Raw genomic sequence first — 18356 nt, forward strand, 5'->3', positions numbered from 1 at the left:
CCAAAGAATACAGAAGAGGGCTTCAATGAAGAACGTATCTAAGGAAACAGGAATAACAAAAATCTAAGAGAAAAGCATGAAAGTTAAATAATGTAATAAGGATAAATAAAACAGAAAGAGAAACAAATTTACAAGTTTTGAAATATATAAAGTGAAAAAATAATTAACAAAAAAATTTCACATATGTTTTATATACAGCTTTCCTGGTGGCTCAATGGTAAAGAACCTGCCTGCCAATGCAGGAAACCAGGTTCAATCCCTAGGTCGGGGAGATTCCCTGGAGAAGGAAATGGCAACCCACTCCAGTATTCTCGCCTGGGAAATCCCATGGACAGAAAAGCCTGGTGGACTACAGTTCATGGGGTCGCAAGAGTCGGACACAACTGAATGACTAAACGCACACATTTTATATACTTTTTAGTTAACAACACAAACTATGAAAACAAAGTTTAAAAGGATACACACCAGAACAGGAAGGTGGGTTTGGGGTTTATTTTACTTTTTGCTCATGTTCTTTCTTTTCTATGATGAAATACGCCACTTTTACAGTAAGAAGCAAACTAATTTTTTTTCCTTTCCCCTTAGAGAAATGAAGGAAATGAGTAGTAAATATATGGCTTTTCACCCCTTTTTCTAGTTTAAAGATGAAGCAAGATATCTGTAATAAATGAACATTTTATACTTGTACAAATAACATAGGTAACTGTCTTAGATCATTCTTCACTTTCATTATCTTCCCCAAAATTATCCTCCTCAAAGTAAACTTTTTTCCTTTCTGTATTCATTGCAAACAACAAGAAAAAAAACCTACATTCATATTATTGTTAAAAAGCTGTAACACCGAAGTTCATGCATTAAGAGAGACAGCTTGGTACACTGGAAAGCACAGTGGGCTAGAATAAGTCTTACATTACAGTCCAGCTCTGGCCGTGTCACTTAAACATTATTTAATTAATGTAAATAGGATGTAAGAGGATTCTTTTGTGGTAGGTTGTCTTCAAGATATTTCTCTTTACACAGTATCTGCTAACTGTAAAAAATTTTGTCAAATAATATAGACATAGAGTTGAAAGTGGAAGTTCTTTTTACATCTCCATTCCCACACCCAAAGAGCCGGAGAAGATACGAAGATGCTTTTCTAACAGACCAGCTGATAACATCTGTTTTATTCACAGCTGTCTGGACCAAAGGAAACTCCCCTGAATCTGACTAACAGACTCAGAAATTAAAGATTTTGAGCTCAGCATAGTTACTTGATAGAAATTTGGGTTTTCTCTCTAAAGGAAAGGCTTAGTGTGTTGCATTATATTCTTGCCTGGGAAATCCCACGGACAGAGGAGCTTGGCGGGCTACAGTCCACAGGGTTGCAAAAGAGTTGGCAACTTAGCGACTAAACAACAAAAAGTGTGTTGCATATAACACAAAGAATGACCTAATACTTAGCAACCAACAGAGCAAACTAAGGTAGTTATTATTGCTCTCCATCCTCCCAGGCACATAGCAAAACTGTACCTTCCTCATCCCCATGGCATGATGTGATGACAAACGACTTGCTCTGGTCAATGAAATATAAGCAGAAATGATGTATGCCTCTTCTGGTTTTTAAAGTTTCCACTAGTACTTGATTCAACAATCTCTCCTTCCCTCTGCAATGCAATTGCCAGCATTCTAGAATGATGGTATAAGACTGGCAGCCTGGGTCTCTGGGTGACAAAAGTGAAGTCGCTCAGTCTTGTCCGACTCTTTGCGACCCCATCCCATAGCCTATCAGGCTTCTCCATCCATGGGACTTTTCCAGGGAAGAGTTCTGGAGTGGGTTGCCATTTCCTTCTCCAGAGGATCTTCCCAACCCAGGGATCAAACCCAGGTCTCCTGCACTGCAGGCAGACGCTTTACTGTCTGAGCCACCAGGCAAGCTCCAAACAGGCAGAATCCCTCTCCCACCTCCGCCAAGACCCCCTCCCCCAGTACACACAGTGATCTTCACTCAGCACGCAGTGTCAACGACAAACTTCTGACGTGTTAATCTCCTAAGACTGGGGTGGGGAGGAGCTATTACTAACCCATAACCTAGTCTATCCTAACTAAACAAACCAACTGACTCTAACGTTAATACAAAAAAATAAAATAAAAGCAAGCAGGAATTGCCAGTAATATTCTGCAAATACAGAGAAATGAACTAGCCCAACTGGATGGTAGAAACAATAAAGAGCTAATACTTACATAGCACTAATAACATGCCAAACCTTATTCCTAAGCACTTTGCTTATATATCCATAAGCACTTTATTAATTCATTTATTCTTTATAACAACCTTACTAGATAAGTATTATCATCTCCATTTTACAAATAAGGACACTGAATTACAGGGATAAGTTAAGTAACTTGCCCAAGATCACACAGTTAAGGAAGTAAAGATTTAAAGCAAGGCAATTTAGCACAAAAGTCTATGTATTCTTAACCGTCATGCTATAATGCACATTATAAAAACACAATAATTAAAACAGTGATACTGACACATAATTAGGCAAATCAGAAAGAACAGAAAATCCAGAAACAAAACCAAATGCACACAGAATTTTAGTATACAAAAAGGTAAAGACAGTTATTCAATAAGTGGCTATTCTGAAATCCCTATATCCTGTCAGCAATTCCAATTCAAGGTTTTTATTCTATAGCTATTCCTAGCATATGTTTAAAATGATACATATTTTTCATTACAGTACTGTTTTAAAACAATTAAATAATTCATCCATACAATGAAAAGCCATGCATTAAAAAAAAAAAGCAAGCTCTTTATTTATTAACATGGCAGAATCTCTAAGACAAATTAAGTAGGAGGGGTAGGAGTGAGATGCAAAACAGTCTACACAATATGCTTCCACTGGTCTTAAAAAAAAAAAAAAGGACTGGGGGGATACACATGCATGCATACACACACACACACACCTCTGAAATATACACAAGAAACTGGTGGTTTGGATTGCCAAAATCTGACAGGTCAAGGAAAACGCGGTCGCAGAAACACTTCTGCACCATTTGATTTTTGAACTATATAAAGGTACTGAGCATTCAATAAATAAATAAATGCCTTAAATCTTACAAGAGAAAAAGACTGAGCCATTCAGCAGCAGGGACAGATGCCAAAAGAATACACTGAGAGCGGCCATGAAGGAGCTGAGCGGCCATTACCCTCCATGTGCCACAAGCTGAAACAGAAAGCCAGCTGGGAGAAAGAAAAGGCAGACAGATGCACAGAGCGAAACAAAGTTGTCAAAACCTTAGAGCCCCTAAAAGAGAAAGATGGGGTATGCAGTCTTGATTTCTAATGGTTCACTAGCTCCAGTTTCCATTAGGCCCAGATCTACAATGATTCCCATCAATGGAGTGTCATGATCCCCACAGTACCCACATACAACACATGTTTCCAGTGGGGTTCACTCCACTGCTTCACCATTTCCTTTTTTTTTCCCTTAAAGCTCCTACAACTATTCTATTCATATGAATGACAAGGCATTTCAGGAAAATTTTGAAGTGCCCTCTGTGAGAGAGGAAAGAAAGACTGATCTAACTGAAGAGCTAGAAATATCCAATCAGAATGCTGATAACTGTACCAAAATAAAACTATACAAAATACTTACCTATATATCCAGAAGCACTGAAATCTAGTAATTACACCTAGAAGAAGAAACCTAAATATAATATACTACTTGGTATTAAGGTATCAAAATTATCTCAGTCTTAACATTACCATAATTGTTAAGTACATTAACCAACAAACATGTTAGAAAGGCAACTTTAAAAAAACATACTAAGCTATGCTTAGTCACTCAGTAGTGTCCGACTCTTTGTAACTCCATGGACTGTACCCACCAGGCTCCTCTGTTCATGGGGATTCTTCAGGCAAGAATACTGGAGTGGGTTGCCATGCCCTCCTCCAGAGGATCTTCCCAGCCTAGGGATCAAACTCAAATCTCCTCCATTGTAGGCGGGTTCTTTACCATCTGAGCCACCAGGGAAACCCAATTTTTCAGGACTTAAGATTTATCACATTCCCTCTAGACATTTTTACATATAATAATTATTTAATTCTCATAACTCTATGAGGCAGGGACTATTACACATGACTATTTTACAGATGAGGAAACAGATACATATAAAAAATTCAGAACCCTAAGAGACCTTAGAAACTATGTATTACCCCAGCAAGCTATTTATTTTCCACTCATGTCAAAATATTGGTATGTTAAATCATAAATTTAATCCAGGATTTAAACCTACATAGTCCAACACCAGCAACCACAATATTAACAGCATGCTTATAAACGGCACTGACTGCTGTATAGTTATCAAAAGCACTCAACTAGAAAATCCAAAAGCGTCAACAACTACAAGAGTGAAAACTGTTTATATCCAGATGAGGGAGCAGACAAAAAGTCATTCCTGGTAGGATAAATAATCTCTTAAATATGATTTTTTAGAAAACTATTTTCCTGTTAAAAATAATTACCTAGCTTTCTTTTATTAGTATTTCTTTTAAACTCAATTCTATAAAATACCTAAGGAGGCACAAACAAGTACACAAAGACTAGTCTCAAAATAAACAAAATGGTAATATTTATTAATCCTTGATAAAGTGAACTACATACGTTATATTGTATTTTTCCTTCTATTTATTTTCATGAAAGCTCTGTGAAGACAGTGGAGCATCAGTGTAGAGTATATTTCCCCCTAGGTGCAGCAGAAACTTGGGAAAACCACAAAAGTTAAGTCAGGCTCTGCTTCTTATCAGTTATGTGGCCTTAAGGTAAGTAACATACTTACTCCCTCTCAGCTAAATGCCTTCATATGTAAAACCAGGAAATACGTAGAGCTTCCAAGGTTGTGTTGAGGATTAAGTGATATCATAGAATAAAGGGTCTGGGACACAAGCACCCAATCCTTTCCCAATGCTATCATGTTACTATTAAAGCACAATGGTTAGGAGAATAACATAAAGCGTTAGACATGTCTTACTATAAGACCTGTTTTCATTATTTGCCAAGGACTAATGAGATAACATCTGAAGCATGAAGTTTGGCACATAAATACTGACTATTATTACAGAAAATACTACCAAAAGCAAAGATTAACTAGAAACTAAACCTAGAAAGATAAAAACTAGACTCTAATTTTTTGTGCTCTTCTACTAAGCTGCATGTCCATGATCAACTTGTTTCATGTACCTAAGCATTAGTTTATCTACCTGTAAATTAAATACATCAGAATACTGAGAATTCCCTGGCAGTCCAGTTGTTAGAACTCCACGTTATCACTGTCAAGGGCCCAGGTTTCAACCCCTGATCAGGGAACTAAGATCATGCAAGCCGTGCAGTGTCCCCTCCCAAAAAAAAAGTATATTCTACCTATGCCTGTCTGGCTACCGAATTCATAAATTTTATCTTAAACCAACGAACATCCTCACATATATATATATACACTCACCCTCAAGGAAAAGAAATCAGCAGGAGATGGAGAAATTTAGAGATTCAGAGTAATGACCAAAAACAGCAAGTTCTACAGTGCCAGTTTAAGATTTTAGTAAGAAACATATTAATATCAAATACTTTAAATGAGAAAAAAAATATTTTAAAAAGAAACACCTAAAATAATGAAAAACAGTTTAAATTTATAGTTGCTACAAAAAACTGGAAATACTTTACAGACATTTTCAGGACCTGTCTAGCCACAAGGCTTTTCTGAAACATCCTTCTCACACAATGGTAGGCCCAGAGCAGTCAAATACACTCTAGATCAGGAGTTCTCAATCAAGGGTGACTTTACCTCCAAGGGAATTTTGGCAATATCTAGAGATATTTTTTGGTTGTTACAGTTAGATGGTGAGTGGTACTGTCATTCAGCTGATAGGGCCAAAGCCACTGCTAAATTCAATGCACAGGACAACTTCCACAAAGGATCATTCAACCTGAAATGTCAATGTTACAGAGGTGATCTGACCACCAATCACAGTAGTGATTCCAATCCTGAGAATCTGCAACTGAGACTAAGAAGTCTCAGTTTAATATGAACCATCCTTTTGATCAGAAAAGATGACAAAAAAAAAAAAAAAAAAGGAAATCGTGGTATGAATTAAATGTCTAAGAGATTAATAAAGTGAGCAAACAGGAGACAAAACAAGAGAGAATAAATAAATACTGCCTGAGATTTTAGCAGCCTTCTACTTCCTGTTTCTGGGCCGGCCTAACTACATTCCTGTCCTTGAGTCTCCACTATCTCCACACAAATTTTCTGTGTGTTACATAACCTGCAGTTGGTCTTTCCCACTTGTAACCAAGAGTCCTACTCACACATATTACCCACAGAAAACTGCTAAGGGAAAAGAAGTAACTACAGACAGTATGTAATACCTATAGTTCAACATAAGTAAATCAAAAATAAATTTGATGAAACTTTATAATAGTAAAAAAAAAAATGGTGAGGTATTGAAAAAAGATCAATAAGAACTAACCTACAAATATAAGGAAAACAGGGAAAATAGGGCAAATAATGTGGAAACCAGGGAAGAGAGTCAAAATTTCCTAAACTAGAAGGACAACCAAAAACCAAAGACAGGTGGTGCGTTACATAAAAATTGAGAAATAATCATTTAAGACAAACTTCTTGAGCATCTATGTACCAAGCTCTTAATCTTTAGGAGGAAGAATTTTATAGAACTCAATAGCATAAAAACAGTTCAATTAAAAGATGGGCAGAGGCCTTCCCTGGTGGCACAGAGGATGGGAATCCACCTGCCAAAGCAGGGAATACGGGTTCAGTCTCTCGTCCAGGAAGATCCTACATGCCCCAGAGCAACTAAGCCCCTGTGCCACAGTACTGAGTCTGTGTGCCTTAACTACTGAGCCCCAGTGCTGCAACTACTGAAGCTGGTCTGTGCTCTGCAACAAGAGAAGCCACCTCAGTGAGGAGCCCGTGAACCACAACTAGAGGGTAGCACCTACTCTCTGCAACTAGAGAAAGCCTGCATGCAATAACATGCATGCAGTGCAACCAAAAAAATTAAGAAAGTACAAAAATTGAAATGGGCAGGGAATTCCCTGGTGGTCCCAGTGGTTAGGACTTTGTGCTTCACTGATGAGAGCATGGGTTCAATCCCTGGACCTAAGATCCCACAAGCTGCACCATGAGGCCAAAAAAAGAAAGAAAAAAATTAATTGAAAATGGGCAGAGAATCTGAATAGACATTTTTTCAAAGGAGACATACAAGTGGCCAACAGGTATATGAAAAGGTGCTCAACATCCCTGTCACCAGGGAAATGCAAATCAAAACCACAAAGAGCTATCACCCCATTCTGGTTAGAATGGCTATCATTTAACCCCACCCCCCCGCAAAAAAAAAAAAAGCCACCAAAAAAAGCTCAAGAGATATCAATGATTGGCAAGAAAGCTGAGAAAAGGAGCCGTTCTGCACTGTTAGTGGGAACGTAAACTGGTGCAACCACCAGTTTAGACTATAGAGGTTCCTCAAAAAATTAAAAACAGAACTACCATAGGAGCCAATGATCCGACTTCTGAGTTTATATCCAAAGGAACTGAAAACAAGATTTTGAAGGTATATCTGCACTCCCATGTTCACTAAGCATTATTCCCAATAGCCAAGACAGAATACAACCTAAGTGTCCATCAAGAGATGAATGGATAAATACGTGTGTATATATATTCACACAACAGAATACTTCAGCCGTGAGAAAGAAGGAAATCTTGCCATTTGCAACAACTTGGATGAATTTTGAGAGCATTACACTAAGTGAAATAAGTCTGAACAGAAAAAGGCAAATATTGTATGATATCACTTATATGTGGAAATCTAAAAAAGCTGCACTCAGAGAAGCAAGAGAGAAAAGGGATGCTTAACAGGGGCTAAGAAGTAGGGGAATGAGGAGACATTGGTCAAAGGGTACAAACTTCCAGTTATAATTAACAAGTTTTGAAGATCTAATATACACCAGCAGGACTTCCCTGGTGGTCCAGTGGCTAAGACTCGGCACTCCCAATGCAAGGGGCCTGGGTTCCATCCCTGGTCGGGGAACTAGCTCCCACATGCTACAACTAAGACCTGGTGCAGCCAAATAAATAAAAATTATTTTAAAAATATATATATATACACACCAGCATAGTGATTATAATAACACCATACTATATATTTGAAAACTGCCAAGAGTAGATTTTACATGTTCTCACCACAAAAAAGAAATAGTAATTATGTGACTTGATGGAAGTGTTATTAGATAATGCTATAATGGTAATCACATTACAATACATAAAAGTATCAACAGCTGTATATGTACCTTAAACTTACATAATGTTAATTATATCCCAATAAGCTAGAGGAAAAAAAAGAGGAAGAATTTTTAAAATAAAAAGATTTTATATGCTAAGACAAAAGAATAAACAGATAAGTATAAAAGGATAACCACGACCCCAGACTTGAGAAGGTAACAGCCTGGTAGAAAATTTAACAGAGCTAAAGCCATCCCGACACATGCCATGGTCAAGATGACTATTCTCTTTGACGACAGCTAATAATCTCAAGAAACCAATAACTTGAAATAATTAAATCAAAGAACTTACAAATCCAATTTTGATTAGAATTTTCCCAAACAACAGGATTAACTTCCCTTGTGGTTCAGCTGGTAAAGAATCCACCTGCAATGTGGGAGACCTGAGTTCAATCCCTGGGTTGGGAAGATCCCCCGGAGGAGGGAAGACTCCAGTATTCTGGCCTGGAGAATGCCATGGACTGTATAGTTCATGGGGTCGCAAAGAGTTGGACATGACTGAGCGACTTTCACTTCACTTCAAAATAGAAAATGAAAAATAGAATGATAAAGACAGAATGAAAACATCATGATATCCTAAGACTTGAAAGTGTAGTTAAGCTAAAAATAGGGTAGTAAAAGGAAAAACATATTCTGGATAAGGAAGACAAATTCAAAGTAACTTTTATACCAATCAGTAACTGCAAAGAAAACCCAAAGCACCCTAAGTGAACAATGCAAAAAAAAAAAAAAATACCTCTCTCTACCTGCTGAATGCATCAACTCATTTAAATTTATCGAGAATCAACTTTGTGCCTGCCACTGCTCTGGTGGTGGACAAGATCAAGTTCCTGCTCTCATAGAGCCTGTCATTTAAAGCAAGACTGTCCAACAGAAAAGGAAGCCACAAATGTAAGCAAAAATATTTTACATATTATGGCAGCTAAATTAAATTTTGTAATCATTAAATTTTAATAATCTAATCTGGCATATAAAACACTATCATGTCAACATGTAATGAACAACAAATATTAATGTGATATTTTATATTCTTGTTTACATACTGAGTTTTCTGAATGTAGTGTTGTTTTAACTCAGCTCTTCTCAATTAGGACAAAGAGCATTTGCTGAACAGTCACATGTGGCTAGTAGCTGCCATACTGGACACTGACGACCTGCGAAGTGGGGTGGGGCTGCTTTTTTTTCCCCCCAAATCTTGTCATATTCTTTGACTATTTATAAACTGTCCGCATATATTTCTCTGATAAAAATAACTAAAAAGAGCTTTCTGGTCAGAGCAAACAGCAACTCCAACCATCTATTTTATGCAAAACTGGAAACAACCTACCATCAATATGAAAACTGAATAAACTGTGGTATATAATGGAATACTGAACTATATTATTTCAACATGGATATATCTCAGAATCACACAGGATTAAAAATAAAGTTGCAAGATGATATGTCTGGCATAGCATTTATGTAAATCTTTCAAACATACAAAGTTACAAACTGGTGTTCACACACAAACACATTCTATAGATAATTACAAGTGGAATAAAATCCAACTATGTGGAAGGGAAGGAAAAACACCATCAGGGTAGTGTCAACCTCAGGATAAAGAAAGAAGAATGGGTTTGAGAAGGTCTGCAAAGTGTATTCAATTAAAGCGTCTCTGTCATTTTTTTTTTTTAATGTGACATAACATTAACAATTGTTAAATCCAGGTGATGGGTACCTGGACATTCTGCTATATGAACTTTTCTGTATGTTTGAAATACTTCCTTTTAAAAAAATGCTTTCTTCACATTTTATTTCTATTTCTGAATAGACCAGAGTTTATTGGTATCAGAAAGTTAACTTCTGATAAAAATATATATTTATCAAAGAAAATATTCTTTCCTCATACCTCCTTAAAAGTTAAATCTCAGTTTCACAGAATTAAACACAGCACAAGAATCTGGTCTTAGAATTATCTAACGGATTATCAAAGTTAAAAATACATATATTGATTCAAAAGCTAAACACAAGTCCCAATGCAATCTGGAGAGAATCTGGAACTCCTCTGTAGTATCCATAAAACACATCTTTTCACAGATAAAAGGTTTACATTTACCAAAAATCAATGCTCAGAGGTCTCAACTACTGATGTAGCACTGTGACTATGAAATTGTCAACATTAGGAATGTATTTACCAAACTGAATATCCTCCTCAGTGCAAACATATACAATAAATTACACACTTTATTCTAGATGCTAGTCACAAATGACATTTTTTTCTACAACATGTGGAGAAATAACAGTGTGAAATAACACCTATATATGCTTTAGATATATGTACTATATATAGGCTTCCCTCGTGACTCACTGGTAAAGTATCCAACTGCCAATGCAGGAGACACGGGTTCAATCCCTGGGTTGGGAAGATCCCCTGGAGAAGAAAATGGCAACCCACTCCAGTATTCTTGCCTGGGAAATCCCAAAAACAGAAGAGTCTGGCACATTATAGTCCACGCGGTCACAAAGAGTCAGACACAACTAAGCAACTGAGCACACACACGTACCTCTTTACAGAATTTTATACAATTAAAAATGCAAATTTCAAAATAAAAGCTACTAAAACAAAAACCTTCAAGTATCAACCTTTCTTCCCCATAAGAAACAGATGGGTGATAAGAATTGTGCCGGTTAGCACTGTTAGTTTTAGAAAATGTTTTCTGAGTAATTACCTGGAACCACAAGATGCTAAGTGGCACTCTTTAAGTCCTAACTCAGTATTATTTTAATTTGCTGGAATTAGCATAGAGAAAGGAATATGTTACCAAATTGCCTGTATACATACTGTATATTAAGCCAGAACAGAACGTTTTCTTTGACCTTGACCACATCAAGTGAAAGGTTTCTAGACCCTCCCTCTCCTTGGAAAGCAAGCCAGGGAATATAAACTGCCTGGGCCTGCTGGTGAGCTTTGTGTTCTGCTGGATCAAAAGCCAAAACTGGCAGAGTTCACTACAGAGGAGCCTGCAGTCCCACCACCATAGACTCAGCACATTTATACCATGAAGCAAAGACAGAAAAGGCTCGATATAGTTCTTTTTTTAAGCAACCAAAATTATACTTGGCATGGTATTATATTTAATGGGTATTAATCTGTACATTTGAGTGAAAGTTCAATTGAAAATAACTGAACTGAGAAATCACTATAATTAGTATAATAATCACAAATTTATTGACTAAAATTATACCCTCAACCCAAAAATGCAGAGATTAATAACCAAGAGATATTTTACAAAATATGTACTTCTCCACACACAGACGCACAAAACAAGGCTAGTTTTTTAACTGTCTCATCAGTATCTACTCAAGCAGCATCATTCTTTGGGACAGCAACTCTGCCTAAATTATACCTAAAAGTTCTCTTTGCAACATTAACACAGGCAATTACTCTTAACTGAACATAGAAATATAGAAAACACTCTGGAATGTTACATTAATTTTTTCAAAAAAAATTGTCATGTTACCTAAAAAGGAGAAACATCCTTATAAGTTGCATATTGCAATGATAAACTCAACAGATCACCGTAAGTGGCTATAAACATACCAACACAAAGAGAAATGGAGAGGTATAATCTATCAGTGGGGGCGGGGGTGTCAGTCTTTAAATAAGAAATGTTAGTAATACTAAAGCTAAAAAAAAGAAAAAACCTAAATCTAGAGGTTGAGCCAGTAGTTCAACACTATCATGAGATTTCAAACTGCACTGTGATTGCCTACTGCTCCCTCTGTTAGGCCATGATACCCAAGTCTCAATCCGTAGTCACAGAGTCAATATACAGATCTAAAGCTGGTCTCCTGTGTGCTCAGTCGCATCCGACTCTGCGACACCATGGACTGCCAGACTCCTCTGTTCCTGGGATTTTCCAGGCAAGAATACTGGGATCGGTTGCCATTCCCTTCTCCAGGGGATCCTCCCAACCCAGGAGTCGAATCCTTGTCTCCTGTACTGGCAGGTGGACTCTTTACCACTGAGCCACTTGGGAAGCCTAACCCTGGTCTACCATGCTGAAAATCTCATCACTGGTCTCAAGAGAGATGGGGTAAAAAGAAAAAACTAATAATCCTCCCATACACACACACATACAAATACATACGTACATAAACACAAACCTCAAAAGGAAACCAGGCACCACCATACCTTAACTGTAGAATCACAAATAGGTATCCCATCTTTGGCCTCTAATCTTTTTCAATTTGGACAAGCAGGATTTTATGGAGTTTAAGTGACCAAAAAAAAAAAAAAAACCACCTGATATTAAATACTTAGAACATGCTTGTCACACAGCAGCACTCAATAAGTGGCAATTATTTCTTCACGGCTTCTTCCAGGGACTAGGGCCCACTCTAGGTCTGTCAGCAGAACCATATGTCTCTTCCCTCCTTTTTTCCTGACACAAAATTCTTTCAAAAGTGCATCTCTCAACAGAATTTCAACATATAAACTTTTAGAGATTAAAAAAAAAAAAAAAAGGTTGAGGCCAAAGCACCTTTTCCTGACACAAAAAGGTGGTATAAGACCAGTGGACACTTGCATGTGGACAGTAGACTTGGAACAAATGGATTTATAAACCAATTATAAGTAGAAGAGTCAATACATTATGCCTTCTGACAACTGACAATCTTTAAATTGCTTTTGATCCACCACTCCTCTTACTCTCACATTACCAACAGCTCCCAATGTGGGGCGCCAACCAGCAGCGTCCAGCAACACCCGAAAATTTGTGAGAAATGCAAGTTCTCAAATCCCACCTCAGACCTAAATAAGAAACTGAGAGTGGGACCCAGCAATCTGGGTCTCCACACAAAAGTCTGAGAACAGCTCTATATAATTTGGTGAAGTATCAACAGTGAAACTTCAAATTTATCTATTGCAGAAGAAATCTGTTAAGATTCATGAGGCTAACATTAAGTAAGGAGACACAAAAAGGTCTTAAAGGATGTTAGATGAAGGAGATTACAATATAAAAAGTCATTATATATTAACTAGCAAATAAATGTGCCAGCTTGAAAGGAGGTCTCAACCTAAACTTTACATTTGCCTTGGCTTTTATTTCTGGTTCAACTTCTCTGAAGGAAGAAAAACCAGTACAAAGAGAGTAAGAAAGAACCAAAAAACCAATCATCCTAAGAGGATAACATTTAACCTCAAGGAAGGCAGGCCTAAGGAGATTTCAGAGTCCCAAAACTTCCCTATCTTTTTGCTGCTTTCTTAAAGTCCCTTAATAATCAAGGGTCACTTGAGAGAAAAACAGACTTAAAATGTAAATACTAAGAAAAAAAACAAATAAAATGTAAATACTAAGACAATTCTACACTTCAGAATGCTTTACGATAGCTTACATTTTCACATGAGACTCATAATATTCACAATCATTTTGAGGCAAATAACAGTGCCAACAACAAAACTACTGTTTATTACTTACGAGCCTTACAAAATTTTTTTAATTCAACTGTTATGGTTGGAGTTATAACCACTTACTAATGTAAGACACGGCAACATCTGAATCCAATTCTACCTAATTTTAAAACTTATGTTCTTTAAATCTCTACACAATGGCAAGATGTGGAGGCAAAGGCTTGAGTTTCAGCACCATAACGTAAAGAGCTGTATGCTGAAATACTTGGGAAGTCACTCAATTCTCTTTACTTTGCATCTATAAAATGGGAAGATTAGTATCTGTCCTCGTCTATTTCAGAGTACAGTTGTTGATCCTTGAACAACGTGGGGGTTGGAGTACCTACCCTCCAAGAAGTCAAAATCCACTTATAAGTTTACAGGTGGGTCCTCCACATCTGGGGTTGACATCTGTGGATTCAACCTATCGCAATAAAACTACAGTACATATTTATTGAAAGAAATCTGCCTACATGTGGACTCTCGAAGTTTAAACCCATGTATTTCAAGGGCCAATTATAATTGTAAAGATCAAAATAAGATAAAGGACATAAAAGGTGTTCATAAGCTCTTTAAAAAACTACACAAATATAAATTATCATCATCCTTACTGACATTGATAGAAAAGAGTGAAGAGAGGAAAGAAAATGATACAGCATAGGGATAAGAAGCGGGAAAGATACTGGTTTTTCTTTTGTTTGGCTTTTATTTCCTTATTAAAGCAAGTTGAAGACCCTTAAGGAGACACTTCAGATTTCAAAATTTACCTGTGACCTTACTGTCAATTGGGCTGTAATAAAAGAATCTGTGCCACAAATTATTGTTACTTTTCTAAAAATACACACACATACAACTATATACTTGTATCTTACACAGATATGGAGGTTAATAAAAATGTAACAGCTGACTTACTTTTAAAAGTTTAGTTCTGGTAAGAATCAGTGACCACTATACTAGGTCACCATAGTTAAAATTCCCTTGCAAACAGCCTTCCTGTTCTTTTCTACTGTATCATTTTCAACCTGTGGTGCTTACGTCTTTCATTCTACAAATAATAAAACATGAACTACAGATCCTAAATAAATAAATGAGACCACTTAAAATGAGCCTGATTTAAAAAGGGAAAAATTTTATTATTCAAAACTTCACAACTTAAGGTTTATTTTTAATAGCATTTACAGCAAATGAGTGAGAGAAAAAAGTAAAGTTGAAGTGAAATCACTCAATTGTTGCGAGGTATGTCAGATATTAAAAAAAGGAATGTATTCAACCCTAGATTACCAATCATGAAATGTCAGCTCACTGAAAAGGTTCAATAACAGAGTTCAGAAAAGTCGCAGTACTCACCTCTCTTTCATACCAAAAACAGCCCAACTATTTTTATTCCTTTTACGTTACTTCACAAAAAGCATTTTCAGCAAAGCAAATTATTATAACAACTTACATTTTAATAAAAAAAAACTATTCTCATTTTCAATGAGAAAATACCGAAAAATCATGGACTCTGGTAAAGCATTTCTATAATGTACACACATTTCTGACTACATACAATATTTAATCTACATTTAAACCTACATGTAAACTCAACAGTCTGTCAGGCCTAGCTTTCATATGTGAAATTATGTGCTAATACATCAATACTGAAATTCAAGACAGTGATTTGCACACTAGTTGCCAGGTTTTTTGTGTAAATGTCAAACAATAGGTCCACTAAGCAGCTTCTGAATCTAACTCAATTTATTCATTCACACCAGAATTTATCATGTGTCTCTAAGCACTGGTTCTCACCTAGGCACAATCCAGCAGTGTCTGGAAACATTTCTGGTTGTTACAACAGGAGAGGGTGGGGATTACCAGAAAGAGGTGCTACTGGCCTCTAGTTAGTAGAGGCCAAGAATGATGCTAAACATGTTACAAAACACAGGACAGCTCCCATAATTAAGGATTATCCACCTCAAAATGTCAATACTGCACAAGTTGAGAAACTCTGAGCTATAGAAGTTTATAAATACCCATCTATCTAAAAATAGTATTCACTTCTTTGTTTACCTATTATTTGCCAATTCTATTCTTTACATACTAGTCTCTGGCAACAAATTTACCATGTTCCCATCTTTTCAATCAACTTCTAACTTCCAAACTTGTCAATAAAACCAATTTCAAAATCTTCTGTCTTTGATTCATCCTTATTTTTAATAATAGGAGGAGGAGTAATGGCCAGACCAAAACATATGCAGCCCTTACTACATGCCAAGCATATTCTAAGTGCCTTGCATACATTAACTCATTAATCTAGGTACTATTATTACCAGGTATTCTTATTATACTCATTTTACAAATAAAGAATCCAAGGCACAAAAACGTTAAATGACTTGACCAGGGTTACAGATAATAAGCAGTCAAGTCAGGTTTCAAATCCAGACAGAATGGCTCCAGAGTTCATAACCTTAAGTATTCCAAAGTCATCTCTCTTCTTTCATCCTCTATATCAGATCATAAAATCCTTAAGATCCACAAAGGACAGGGACCTTGTTATGGTCACAGCAGCATCCCCAGAGTCCAGTACATAATAGGTGCTCAAAAAACTTGTTTGTTGAATGAAGTATCTCTCAAACTCACCCCACCTGTTTTCATTGCCTCCACTCAAGGCCAAGTCTCTGAGCACCTCATACTTAGGTTTCTTTACATATCCTATTTACTAACCAATCAAGTGGAAGGATATAAACTCCTCTGCCACATTTTGAATAACTCAGTCCATAACCCAACGTAATCAAAGTCTTCTTCCCACTGCTTCTCAATTAGAATCATAATATCTTAAGAGTCAGAAGATACCTTGGAGATCATCTAATCTAACATTTAACAAGAAACCCAAGGACAGTAAGTGGCTAAATCACCCAGCCAGGTGAAGCCAGGATCAGTTCCTGCAAATTTTTGTTCAAGGAGTCACTCCTGGAAGATTTACTTCATTCATGACAGATGTCTGCTCACTATTTCATCAACAAAATAGGTTCATTTCAATTGTCCACACTTAAGTTGTTTCTCCTGCACAGCCTGCCCCTTTTCTTGCTCCATAGATCCAAATCCTATCCACCCTTCAAACTCTCTTCCTATTCCCTTCTTCATGACCTCCTCCTTCTCAGAAAATCTTAGGTCTTGAATAGAAACTAAAGGAAGAGGATCACCATTGCCTACAGCGCCAAGTTTAATACCTACTGACACCTTCCACAATGCAAAGCTACGTGAATCATTTCTTCCCTGAAAACTACTTACCCATTCTTTCCTCCTGCAATGCAGGAAGTGATTTCAGTAAAGACTAACTTATATGGCACCTTCATAAAATGTTCATATCTCTGGAAGAGAGGCTCACTCGCATCTTTAATAGTAGACATGTAACACTTGAATGGCCCAAATCACCTATCTCTCTTTCATTAAGAAACTCAGCTTGTTCACAAAATCCAAACCCAGAACTCTGATAAAACTCACCATCTCTTTCTCTGTGTAAGACCATTTGTCTTCACTTCCTCCAAAACTCCATTTCTAAGGAACACTTCTCATTTCCTTCCTCTTCTTCCCTACACTATGCAGAAAAGAACAACCTTCTTTTCTCTTTTATTATTTTCCTTATGCCTGTTCAGTGAAAGTCCAGTTTGCTGCCGTAGCCAACCTCAACTATCCAGTCCTTTATATGGAAGTCACATCTATTTCTTCAGCCTCCCTCAGATCTCAGGGTATCTCAACTCCATGAAGGTCAGCTTTTTCCCTTCTTCCTTTAGACAAGTGGCCTCAAAAGGTGTGGGTGCAGCTAAGACCAGTGCAAAAAAGTCCATTCTTTCCTGGACTGCAGGAAAGAATATATTAGAACTCTTGTTATATTTATTTTTTCATCTCATCCTTTCTTAAATTCTGCTTCTGTGTACATTTGTAAGTTACATATTAGTACAGCGGGACAAACATAAATTCTTGGAGTATATGATCAAGATATATCAAAAATTGGAGTTGGAGACAACTTAAAAATACCTTGATATGAGGCCAAAGTAATAGGTTCCAGGCCATAGAGAGGATATGTTTGTATACATGCACACGATAGGCAGAAAAACTCTTGTTCCTACCCAAAGTCCTAAGTATGCCCACCAACGTCAAACCCCTGCCAGCCATCTCAGAATTGAGTTCTACTCAAAAAGAGCAGAACAGAGGATGGTCTGGCAAAACCCTTCACTTCCACTTTGAAAAATAAAAAAAATTCAAATCTTTACCTTTCCCATAGAAGGGGACTTCAGGGCAGTGTTCACGATCCTAACACCGCTCATTGCCTGGCTGGTACGTCTACTTCCCGGGCCACTACCTCCTGAGACTCAGTTCCTATTTCCCAATCCCTCAAGGCACAATTCACGGTCCCCTCGCTAACAACCGATTTAGGCTAACACCTGGATTAAGCTCACACCTCGCTTCAGTCTCCTCTCCCCTAAGGATACCATGCACCGTCCCCCCCGACCCCCGAGCCGCACAGTCGTGTCCAGTGTAGACGACAGTCCATCCAAGATCCCTAAGACCACTTCTCTTTCCTCCTCCGCCCCCGGGAGCTGCCAGCC

General features: G+C 37.3%; 1 protein-coding gene across 4 annotated transcripts in view; it reads right to left on the minus strand.

The window, feature by feature from the left end:
• Nucleotides 1–18356, minus strand: part of ABL2 (ABL proto-oncogene 2, non-receptor tyrosine kinase) — a 100360-nt gene that overhangs the window by 81327 nt on the left and 677 nt on the right. The gene's annotated exons all lie outside the window — the stretch shown is intronic.

This window comes from Cervus elaphus, chromosome 14 (assembly GCF_910594005.1).
Source record: "Cervus elaphus chromosome 14, mCerEla1.1, whole genome shotgun sequence".
NCBI lineage: Eukaryota > Metazoa > Chordata > Mammalia > Artiodactyla > Cervidae > Cervus > Cervus elaphus.